The sequence below is a fragment of the Branchiostoma floridae genome, chromosome 1 (assembly GCF_000003815.2).
Source record: "Branchiostoma floridae strain S238N-H82 chromosome 1, Bfl_VNyyK, whole genome shotgun sequence".
In the NCBI taxonomy this organism is placed as follows: domain Eukaryota; kingdom Metazoa; phylum Chordata; class Leptocardii; order Amphioxiformes; family Branchiostomatidae; genus Branchiostoma; species Branchiostoma floridae.
This window is the reverse complement of record NC_049979.1, coordinates 650235-661770: the sequence shown is the minus strand read 5'-3', so window position 1 is coordinate 661770 and position 11536 is coordinate 650235. Positions and strand designations below refer to the sequence as shown.

General features: G+C 40.3%; 1 protein-coding gene across 1 annotated transcript in view; it reads left to right on the top strand.

Moving 5' to 3' along the window:
- Positions 1–11536, top strand: part of LOC118414372 (D-aminoacyl-tRNA deacylase-like) — a 28057-nt gene that overhangs the window by 15468 nt on the left and 1053 nt on the right. The window lies entirely within an intron of this gene.

The following is an 11536-nucleotide window of genomic DNA, read 5'->3' as shown; positions in this document are numbered from 1 at the left end:
TAGTTGTGTTTGTTAATGTTACCAGGAACTCCTGAAAACCAAGGATATGCCCAGGGATGTATCTCCCTGGCTAAATGAATGAATGAAATGAATGAAGTGCCTTAAACCCTGTTACCATGCTGTTACTGAGGGCTGGTTACTCTGAGCCCACCAGGGTTGCAGCTTATATTCTGAGAGGATGTTCAAATGCCGGTTGACTCTCCCTTCACTTGTGCCAGACGTTTTGGCAGGGAGGGGATCAGAGTAGTGAGCGGGAGTTAGAATAGGCTGGATATATACCGGGCTAGATCAAAACATTTGTGTTGTCATGGTAATGTGCTGTTTGCCATGAGTCGCCCTTCATCCATTATGAAAAAGGTCTACTAGAAAGGCAAAAATGCCAAATATTTTCCCTGTCAAGATTTTGTCAAGCTACCTGCACACAATACTATGTCATCGGGCTCGCCTTATAGTATTGTAAAATAATGATGAAAATTACCAAACAGGTTTTGCTATTACAAATCTTTAATTTCTCATTTTTATACAGCTAATGTGCTGATGCAGTTCTAAACTCTGATTGGTTGACGGCAGTTCTAAGCTCTGATTGGTTCCTAATAAAAAAAAAAGAAATCAAAAAGAAAAAAAACAGCAAAACCAGTTTTTCCCATCTTGGAAATTATAAGGCTGTCCGCGGTGCTGAAATTTTGGACGTGGTGTCAGATTTAAGATCTTTTCCGTGTGAATGGAAATGTGAAGGATTAAACTGTTTTAGATATGTCTTTGACTTTGTATCCTCTACTATGATAATCACCATGCCTTCATTTCTCCATACATTCTCCCATGTCAGTCGTATTATTGTTTAATCTAAATCAATGTCAATCGGACATCTAGGTGATAAGATAGGCTAAACAACAGTTAAAATTATTCTGTTTTGAATATGCCCTTGAGTTTGTATTCTCTACTATGATAATCAATCACCATACGCATGCCTTCATTTCTCCATACATTCTCCCATGTCAGTTGTATTTGTGTTAAATCTAAGTCGATGAAGGTTGGACATCCAGGTAATAAGATAGGCTAAACAACAGTTACAATTATTCTGTTTTGAATATGCTCTTGAGTTTGTATTCTCTACTATGATAATCAATCACCATATGCATGCCTTCATTTCTCCATACATTCTCCCATGTCAGTCGTATTATTGTTTAATCTAAAGTCGATGAAGGTGGGACATCTAGGTAATAAGATAGGCTAGACAACAGTTACAATTATTCTGTTTTGAATATAATCTTGAGTTTGTATCCTCTACTATGATAATCACCATGCCTTCGTTTCTCCATAAATTCTCCCATGTCAGTTGTATCATTGTTTAATCTAAGTCGATGAAGGTTAGACATCCAGGTAATAAGATAGGCTAAACAACAGTTACTCAACCAACAACAACAAAATCCTATCTAGTTGCTTGAATAGCTGTTATTTGTCATATTGCTTAATCTAACTTTCTAATGGCAGATAATTCAAGATTCCTTGAGGAAATTTGTCCAGGAGCGAGATGCGTTTCTCGAAGGCAGGTGTCACGTCTTTGCCGGGAAGTACACCCTGATTTATGGAAGCAATCGCTTCAGATTTCCCTTGAGGTGCAGGAAAGTCGTGCGGGATTGTTGTAATGATGTTACCTGCGCTGTAATTGAATGTTCCTGGAGAAGGGCACTTTTCATTCCGTGCCATGAGGATCGAGGACTACATGGATTACGGTTATGAAAGTCTTCACAGACATTAGTCAGTATTAGTGACAATTTCAGTATAGATTTACGGCTGTTTTGACTTTGTTTTTAACATTCGTTTGTTTGTTTATTGTTTATTTTTATTTTACCAGGGTTACATATCGCCAATTTAGGCGTTTTTCAAAGTTCCCTGGGGGCAACCCCGTACATACATGCAACATAAAAGCAATCGATATGATATCAAATAACATAAAATTAATGGTAACATAGCGAGTACTAACAAAAATTAACACAACTTAGCTTACAAATGATAAAGTAAAACAAATCAGTTATTCAACACACTAATCATCGATATTTTTTGGTGCTTGCATATCAGGCCTTGTTGATTTGGTTATATGGATGACATCTTCCAGGAATCTGAAAACTAATACATTGTACAATGGTGCAAATAAAAAAAGGTGCCTTTCTTATCAAATCTAAGGGATCAGGAGTAAGGTTATGGGTGTAGCCATCTCTGGTTGCCCTGTCTGGTTTCATGCACATGGACCTGGAGAAGTTCTTAACAACCAAATGTTCTGTTTAAAGAATAAGATAAAATAAAATTCACAGGTCTTAGTGGCAAGTGTGCAGATGTTGACACTCTGGCAGCACCAAATCCGTAGGTGGCACCTTTAGACAGATTAGCCGTGAGGCTCGGTGGTCGTCACTTTAGCGCCATGGGGGCAGGGGCATGGCGAGTATCGAACTCAGGACCTACTGTTTCTGCTTCCAACGCTCTAGCCGTTGCGCCACACAGACACCCCGTTTTGCCCAGCAGACGTTTCTGCGGTTTCTCAGCTGCTTTCCTCGGTTCCTAACGAGATCTGCTGCCTTTCCGTGTACTCAGTCTGACCTTGACTGACCTTGTCTGGTAATGCCCTGATTGATGGACGCCCTCAGTACAAAGCCTTTCTCACTCATACCCTTGGGCAGTACTGCCAGTGTGCAGCAGCACAGGTAGTGGTCTGGCAGTACGTTAAGATCTACCTACAGATATTCTCTGTATTAAAGATAGAAATTTTGTGTTGATATTATAATTTGACCCCTACACAGAAATTACAGAAAGTGGGATCTTTCGTCTTCCACTGTCTCAGAAAAAGAAGTCAAACCCAATAAATTACATCTTTAACTAGAGTAGTCATGTACTATACTGTTCACCATTATTTATATGTCATTTTTGTCACTTGCAATTAGCCCTCGTGCAAGAATTCACAATAAAACTTAAATTATGTTACCACGACTCCATTAAATGTTTTTTTGTTAACTGTTCGATTATAGTTTCAGATGCCGGTGTTCCATCCATGTTTTAGAATCTGCCTACAGCTATTTATCTTGTCTACTTTTTTATGGGCATGATTGCCTCAAAGGACTTGCTGAAATAGACAAATCGCTGTGACTCCATTAAATGTATTGTAAAGCGCTTGTTATATAATTCCAGTTTAAGATACCTTTAGATATCTTGTCTGCTTTCTCCTGGACATGATTGCCTCAAAAGACTCGCTGAAATAGATGATCTTTATTGACAGGACAAAAGTACAGCGACTTTCATAAGGTCTACATGTATAACAACGAATAGACATATTGCTGGCTGCGCTGTGACACCATTAAATGTATTGTAAAGCGCTTGTTATGCAGTTTCAGTTTAAGCCTCTGCTTTTTCCTGGACATGATTGCCTCAAATGGCCTGCTGAAATGGACATATCGCCGTGACTCCACTAAATATTTTTTGACTGTTAAAGCATCAACTGTAGTTCCTGATTTCAGTGTTCTGACCATGTAACTTGATATCTTGTCTACTTTTTTATAGGCAAGTTAGATTATCTCAAATATCTGTGGCGTCAGCATGTCTCCATTAAGTTAAGTATGATTCTTTCTGTAGTTTTGCAGCTGTCATGCCTACCTTTTTGGAGGGAAGATTGCATCAAATAAACTCCTGAAATGAGTGAAAGATATATCATTGCGACTCCATTAAATTCATTCATGTAAAATGGTTGTTTTGTAGCTCCATTGTCAGGGCTCTGTCAATGTGTGAAGACCTACATGTACCCTACATGGATATCTTGTCTACTCTTTGATAACCCATTGAAATAATGCAAGACACATCATTGTGATTTCATTTAGATTATTGGATTGTTGTAAAATGGTTGTTTTGTACTTCCAGATGTTAGTGTTCTGGTAATATTTCAAGATACACCTTTAGAATTCTTGTCATTTTATTGACAATATTGTCTCAAATTACCTGCTAAAATAGACATATCATGGTGACTCCATTACATCTGATTTTGTTAAAATGGCTGTTTCGTAGTTTTAGGTGTGAGACTTAAAAGCAATCAGACCGTTTAAATGACAGTCTGCCTATTTTTGCACCACCCAGTTTTGTCTATGTGTGTTTTTCCTTTGCTGCAGTGTTATGTAGGTCAGTCTAACCCTTATGTGTTGTACAAATGTACATATGCAGGGCTCGAAATACTGGGTCCAGTTGGCATTATTGTCGATGTGTTACGTTGACGCTGTAGAGCCAAGGAAGTTTAATTTTGTAGTAAATAGTAGAAGGTCCTTTCGGCCACGTTGGATGGTTTTCCAATTTAGGCTGCTCTTCTAATGAAAGGCCGCTCTTCTTCTTGGCTCTTGGATTTGCTCTTGTTGTTTCATCTCGATGCGGATAGCTGACAGAAAAAGACTCCCTATGCAGACTGTAGCCACATAGTCTCCCATATCCCATATCAGACTACCTCCTGTGGGTATATGTTTGTCACAGCATTGCGTGTCTTCCCTTGACTCTGCACTAATCCAGGCACTTCAAGTAATTGAAATTGATAGACAACATTACTGCATTTTATTCAAATGTTTAACTGCTATTTGATTGTTGAATCAATCTGTGTTAAACTTTGCCGTTGTCCCCCTAATTTCACATCAATTTTGGCTTGTTGTATCAGATGAATGACTAGGGTAACCAGCATTAATCTGTGCTTCCTGCCGTTTGTGATATATTAATGGCTACAGGGTAGTCTCTTCATCTGTCCCTTTCCTGTGTGCTGATGCTGTCGTGACATGGTCTGCTTTGAAACCTCGCTAATTGGCTCTGTTGAAGCAGCTGAAAGAAGAGAGGGCAAACAATACAGCAGCTTTGATCCTCAGAGAGATGTTCTGATGCGGCATGCTTTGAAATGAGAGCTTCCTTCCAGCCTCAGTTTTTTTTTGTCCTCAGATGTTTTCGCTTCATTCTTTGTTGATTTGAAACAAAAAGATCAGACGTACCATTCAGGATATGAATCGAACCCAAAATGTTCATATTTTGGCACCAACAGTTTGAAAAAAGTCATTGTTTCATTGCATGAATTCTTTGGCTGAAATGGTATCCAGCCAGGACTTTGTGACTCCTGTAGCAGGCATGCAGGTTGTGTCCATTAAATAGAAATAGAAGAAATAGAATCTGTGTGACCTTGAGTGAAAATCTAAGCAAACAAATCTAATACAAGTTACTGTAGCCTGTAGTTTTTAAGGGAAGCATTGTCATTTCATCAGAGAGTAGATTTGTCCCCAATTTTGCTTCATCTCAATTTTGTTTTTATGAAGTTTCTGTACCATCATTTAATTTGATGCCCATAATGGTGACACATTTTCTTCCTCCTTTGATGGCAGTTAAGTACTGTAATGATAAGTGTGATTCGTGACTTGGTTATTAGTTTCTGTCAGGCTCCACGGGTTGCTGGAAAAATCAGTCAAATAGGCAGAGGAGCTAGCCAGCCATAGAGTTACCTGTGTGGCTAAAAAAAACCTACAGTCAAATGAATCAATCCCAAAGTCAAGCTCAGTCTCTTTACCAAGTTGTTTTCTTTTGGCTGATTGCTACAACACTTTTTTTTGTATGTACTTAAGTTCTTCATGAATAAAAATGTTACTCCAATGATAAATGTATCATGACATTGTATTAGGAGAGTGTAAACTTTAAGGTACTTATGCTAATTTACTGTACTGGAGGCTTGTTGAATGGCTTCATGGTATTATGGTGAAATCTTGCTGAATGGAAGGTGGGGTGATTTTTTATTGTCATTTTCGGAAAAATAGGAGCAGGCGTTCCAGAGAACCAATTGATTAAATTGGTGTGGCCTAAGTACTGTGATAATTGTGAATCGTGACAGCTTCCCACAGAGCTAAAGCCCTTACATTATCCTCGTCCTGCAGGACAAATAAATCCATCTTCGTAATGACATGATGATAGAGTGCCGGTATAAGGTAGAGATACAGGAAGATACAGCAGAGAACGCAATTATTCCTTCTCTCCTATCAACAGCATCCTTCTTACTGATGCATTCAAGCCCAGGCTTGCAAAATCAGCATGTAACGTTAACTCCCATCATAACACCACCAATTCCCTAATACCCCTGTCACATTTGGGGAAAATTGATCGGACGACGATTCTGCGGCAATCGCCCGAGCCTCGCTCATAATTATAACTTAATTGCACAACAATCGTACAAGGTACAAAGTATGGCTTACATGTGACAGGGACAGTTTTCAGGTGAAAAATACGCGCAACTCTCTGTTGATCTTAAATATGGCCGACCTTCCATCCATATGCCCGAAGATCGTGGATAATGTGACAGGGGTATAAGACAACAGCCACATGAAAGAAAGGTGTTATCGAGGCCCTCTCAAGGATCATGAACACCTGGATTTTAGAAGTACATGATGCATATTTTGGAGGGCAGGGCCCAAAATACTTTTTTCAGCCAGGTTGTCCAAGTGGCAACCTGAGTCAAAAGCCAGGTTGCGCCATCAACATTTCAGGTTGCCCCACTTTCAAATTGTTACTTTCTTCAAATCAGCTACTTATCCATTATCTTTTCTTCCAGTTATATGTAACTATGTAATATGTTTTATGTTATCAAAAAATAAATACAAAAGCTTATGCATGTAAGTGGGGAAAAAGCAGTGTTCCAACGGCAAAATTTGAGGTTGCTCAGTGTGCAACCTGGGTTTAAAATTAAGTTGCGCAAAGCAAAATGTGGTTGCATTTTGAGCCCTGGAGGGTTAACTAATGCTTCACATTCCCTGGGGTATTTTTTAGGCAGTCTCATGGTACCTTTGTATTGAGAATAAATTACAAAAGAATTTTTCAAGTTGATGGATTTATTTTTGTATAACAGTATATCGTGAGTAAATGTTCTACCCAGATGTCTAACCTTCATCGACATATCAAAGTACAAACAGGTTCACATGCAGTTGGGACTAGCCAGATCTTCAAAAACAAGTGTAAATGCATCTGTGTATGGAACATAGTGTTCCCCCCCCCCCCACCCCCCCACCCCAATGCGACAAACATTACATCTGGTAACAAAAACAACAGCTAATTGACTCATTTGCATCAACCTTTGTTTCAGCTTGACCTTGTCTTACCTTGTTTCCTATTGGACATCAAAAATTGTCTTCACTGACTTCAGCTCTTTTGCGTTCATAGTTAGGGTTTAAAAGACCTGAGTTTCTCCCAGATCAAATCAATGTCACTGACATAGTCCACTGAGATAGTGGATGCTATTTGAAACGTCTGATTGTTTCCAAAATCATATCCAGTTTGCTTGAGTAACTGCTTTTTGGTGTGTAAATGCATATGTCTGGAAAATAAATGGATTCAGTAGAAAACTAGAGTTCAACGAACCCATCTCTTCGCCAAATAATCATGCCTTTATTTAAGACTTTAAGGTCTTATTCATGTATTACTAAATAGCAAATGACTGCATGAACTGTGTTCCTCACATGCAAACACACAAACATTACCAAAACCAGACTGTGACCTGACAGATGACCTGGTAGCATCCCTGGTCAATCAGAATTTCATGCTTGTCAATTTAGACTTTGTCCCCAGTGTAAGGGCGTCCTCCAGCAAACCATCTGTATAACAGCTGTGTCCATAGATATAGGTCAAAATGAGATATATAGAGCACAGTTTATTTCTGTTAATAAGTTTTGCTGCAGTACTTTAGGAAGCCGCTAGGGGGCCCACAATCATAATTTATCTTCGTTTTCCTGACCCCTACCCACCTACCAAATATCATCAGGATTTTTTCAAGGCTTCTCGAGTTATGCATTCCACAAACAAAAGGACGCACACACTCGGCCCACTACCGTCCTAACGGAAAATGCTACGTCAACTATTTTCGAACACAACCTTCTTTTCCGCAGCCGCTACTTAAATACTAAATATCATGAAAATCCATACACAGCTTCTTGAGTTATATGCTGTTGGCATGGATTTATGAACTTTCCTCATTAATTATGCAAATAAGCTACTGATTTGCATAATTAGTATTACATTGTATAAGTCATCACTCATTCTATCTACATACCGAAAATCCTGATGATCTGTTTACACGTTCTCAAGTTATCCTCGTCCAAAGTTTGAACGGAAATCGGTGCCTGCAGTTCCCAAAAAGCCGCTAGGGGGTCCAAACTCACAGCACTTACTCTCTGTTTCAAGGGCTATCTACTACTCAAAAATCATGACCACAGCATGTCCAGAACACGAAGTGCCAAAATTAAAAGTTTTGCTGCAGTACCTTAGGCAGACACTAGGGTGCCCATTATCGAACTTGACCTTCGTTTTCCTAACCCCAATCCACCTAACAAATATAATCAGGATCCATTCAAGGGTTCTCGAGTTATCTTGCTTACAGACAAACGCACTTACATACAAATCCCGCTACAGCACCATAGGTAAGAGCCAGGTAAACCATTTTCGCACTTGACCTTCCTCTCCAAAACCGCTACACACCTACCAAGTTTCGTGAAAATCGCCCAGCTAGATTTTGACTTATGCTGCCAAAAACAAACCGCAAAAAACATACCAAGCTCGCTGCAGTACCGTAGGAAAACGCCAGGTAAACCGTTTTCAAACTTGGCATTCCTTTCGACAACTGCTACACACCTACCAAAAATCACAAAGTTCCATCCACAATTTCTCGAGTTATATGCTGTTGACCTACATACAGACCCAAGTCAAGCAATCTCATACTCTTCTTGGCGAAGAGAAAAATCCCATTTGGATGTTGTGAATCTGGCTGCGGCCCCAGTTGAGCGCCCAGACTGCATACAAAACATACCACATTGTCCTCTGCACTCCTTATCAACACACCTGGTTCTGACAGAGGCTTCCTGCTGTCTCTGGTGGGTCAGGACTGTTTACATGCCAGGGCTCGAAATTCTTTTTTTCTGCATACCTGCACCACTCTAAATTTAGGAAGTATGGATCATACTAAAAATGTTCAGGAACCATCGCTATTTTTTCTTTTATACTTTACAGGTGGTAACTGTGAGTCAATGCAGCTTATAACAATCCATATACACAAACATCATGGTACATTTATGTATTAAACCCAATACATGGACCAGTGCAGGTTAGGTGCAGGTAGACACCAAAAATACCTGCACAGCTCCAATTTTACCTGCACTAACCTGCATATGCAGGTGGTATTTTGAGCCCTGCATGCATACCCTCCTAGCTGTTGCTCTGAACAAAGTTTAAACTGTAATTTCCTACACAAGAAGTTTGACTTACCCAAATTTTCGATTGATTGACTCCAGTCTGTGTCAAGGTATGGACAATTTGCTGCTTCATTAGGTACATGTAAATACAATGTAGCACATGTGACTCCGTGAGGTGTGGATCATAAGTTGCAAGAAGCCTATGGCGCCCTCTGTCTCGGTTTGGAAATGGCTGTAAAGCTCTGATATAGATGGCTTCATTGATTTCTCTAGCAAAAAAAGTATTGTTGTTTCTTGGAAGCCACTCCATGGACATGTCCCAGACATCTGAGTTGGCTGGCTGCTATAAAGTGCGTCTGCAAAATGTATGCGCCCAGTTTCTTTTAACCCTGGCTTAGTCTAACTATCTGAACTTTGGGTCACCACAAAGATCTGACAAATCCATTCTCTTTCATTTTAAGTTCTTCCCAGTGCTTCAGTGTCGAGAGGAAGAAGAAGTGTTTCACTTACTAGTGGCATGCCAGTCCATTCCCTAATATTATTCTCCCATCTGTTCTATTTGCTGATCCTCTCTTCCTTCACAACCGCATGGTTTCTTGCATGATAGTAACAACAACCGTGAAACATGCCCATTTACAGGATGGGTGTTCTTTTGTGTAAATGGATTTATTGCACATTTTCACAGCTTCAATAGAGGGGAGGGATAAACTCCACCTTCCAATACCGTGCCCAAGGCAAAGTGGATGAACAACCAGCTTCCTCTGCGACATCAAAAGGCTCTGAGACTTTTAGCCTTACCTTTTACAACGTCAAACTGCCGTATCAAACCGGCGTGTCGGATTTAAAGGACGCCGGCGGCGCAGAAAATATAGCTTCAACTTGAACATGATTCATAAGACTTTGAAAGCAGCCAAGCCTCAAGATTCGGCATGGTCAAGAAATGGTTCTTATCTTTTGTCTGCAAACTGCGCTCCTTCTCTGCCTTATCTTCCATACAAAACCTCACAGATTGCCAGCCCTGGGCAGGCAGGCATGTGGTGGGCACATTGTGCTTTTTAAAAGGAGCCCGGCGGCTGATTTCGTCTCAAGCAGCTCATTTTGTTGGGGATAACACAGCAGAATGATAGGTGCTGGATGACTGAATGGATCAATTGTTCGCTACAGGTTGAGCCATTCAATCCTTCTTCTTACATTCAGCAGGGATGGAAAAACACTTTCTTGATATGTGCATTGTAGGAAATAAGTGAAGGTGCATGTAACTCTGGAACTGTGCAATGTATTTCTGAGGTCTGAGTGGTTCAAAACCTACAGCACTTTTGCCGCACATGGGACAATTGCTCAGTTGTATTGAGGTCACCTACATGTAAGTTAGCACCGAATGGCAGCCACTCCAAACCTTTGTGATTTATCATTTAGCCCCGCCTATTGTAAGCTCCTCACAATTCAGCCCCTGGCTGTAAAGAGATAATAGTCGGTCCACCCAATAACATGATTGTAGCGCGTGAGACTGGCTTATCTCTATACTATGTCGATATCCATGTCTTTTAGCTGACATGTCGTGTCTGTTCATCTCTCTCTTGGGGTGAAGGGCTAATGAAGTTTTCTAAAAACTGGAACTATGCGACTTGAGTTCTGTTCTTCTTCTGTCCTTTTGAGGCTACCAACTTCAACTTGCTGAAGACCTTTGTAGCCTATATACTAGTTTTCCACTTGAGTGAAGTGAGGAAAGTTAAGTGCCTTTCCCAAGGGCACAAGATCGGTGACACGGCGGGTTTCGAACTCAGGACCTTCTGGACTTGAGTCAAACGTACTGCCAATTGCGCCACGCGGTCCCGCGTTCTTGAAGGATGATTGTACTAGTTTGTGAGTCTGCGCTTTGCATCATCTGTTACCTTGTAGGTTACAGTCAAACCTGCCCAAGTCGACCACCCGGGGGACCGGAAAAAAGCGGTCGATTTGGACAGGTGGTCGCTGAGAGGAGTATCGACTCAAAACATGCCCGATGCAAAGTATAAATGGTTTCCGTTGTGTTGAATGGCAAATAGCAAGCACACTGCACGCACGCAAAGAAGCGAGGTCTTTAATGTGAAGGTATGAGCTACACAAATCTTTCTTTAAAAAGTATGAGGCTATATACGTTTCAGCATTTGTTCACTTTATAATGATATAGATTTTTTTTTAAATCTTCTGTAACAACTAAATTCGGATTTTCTTACAACGATTTCGGCACAAAATCGCGCTAGTTATCATAAAAAATCGATGAAAACCTCAATTTTGAAAATGATGCGGTCGTTATGGGTCCATTTTTGGGC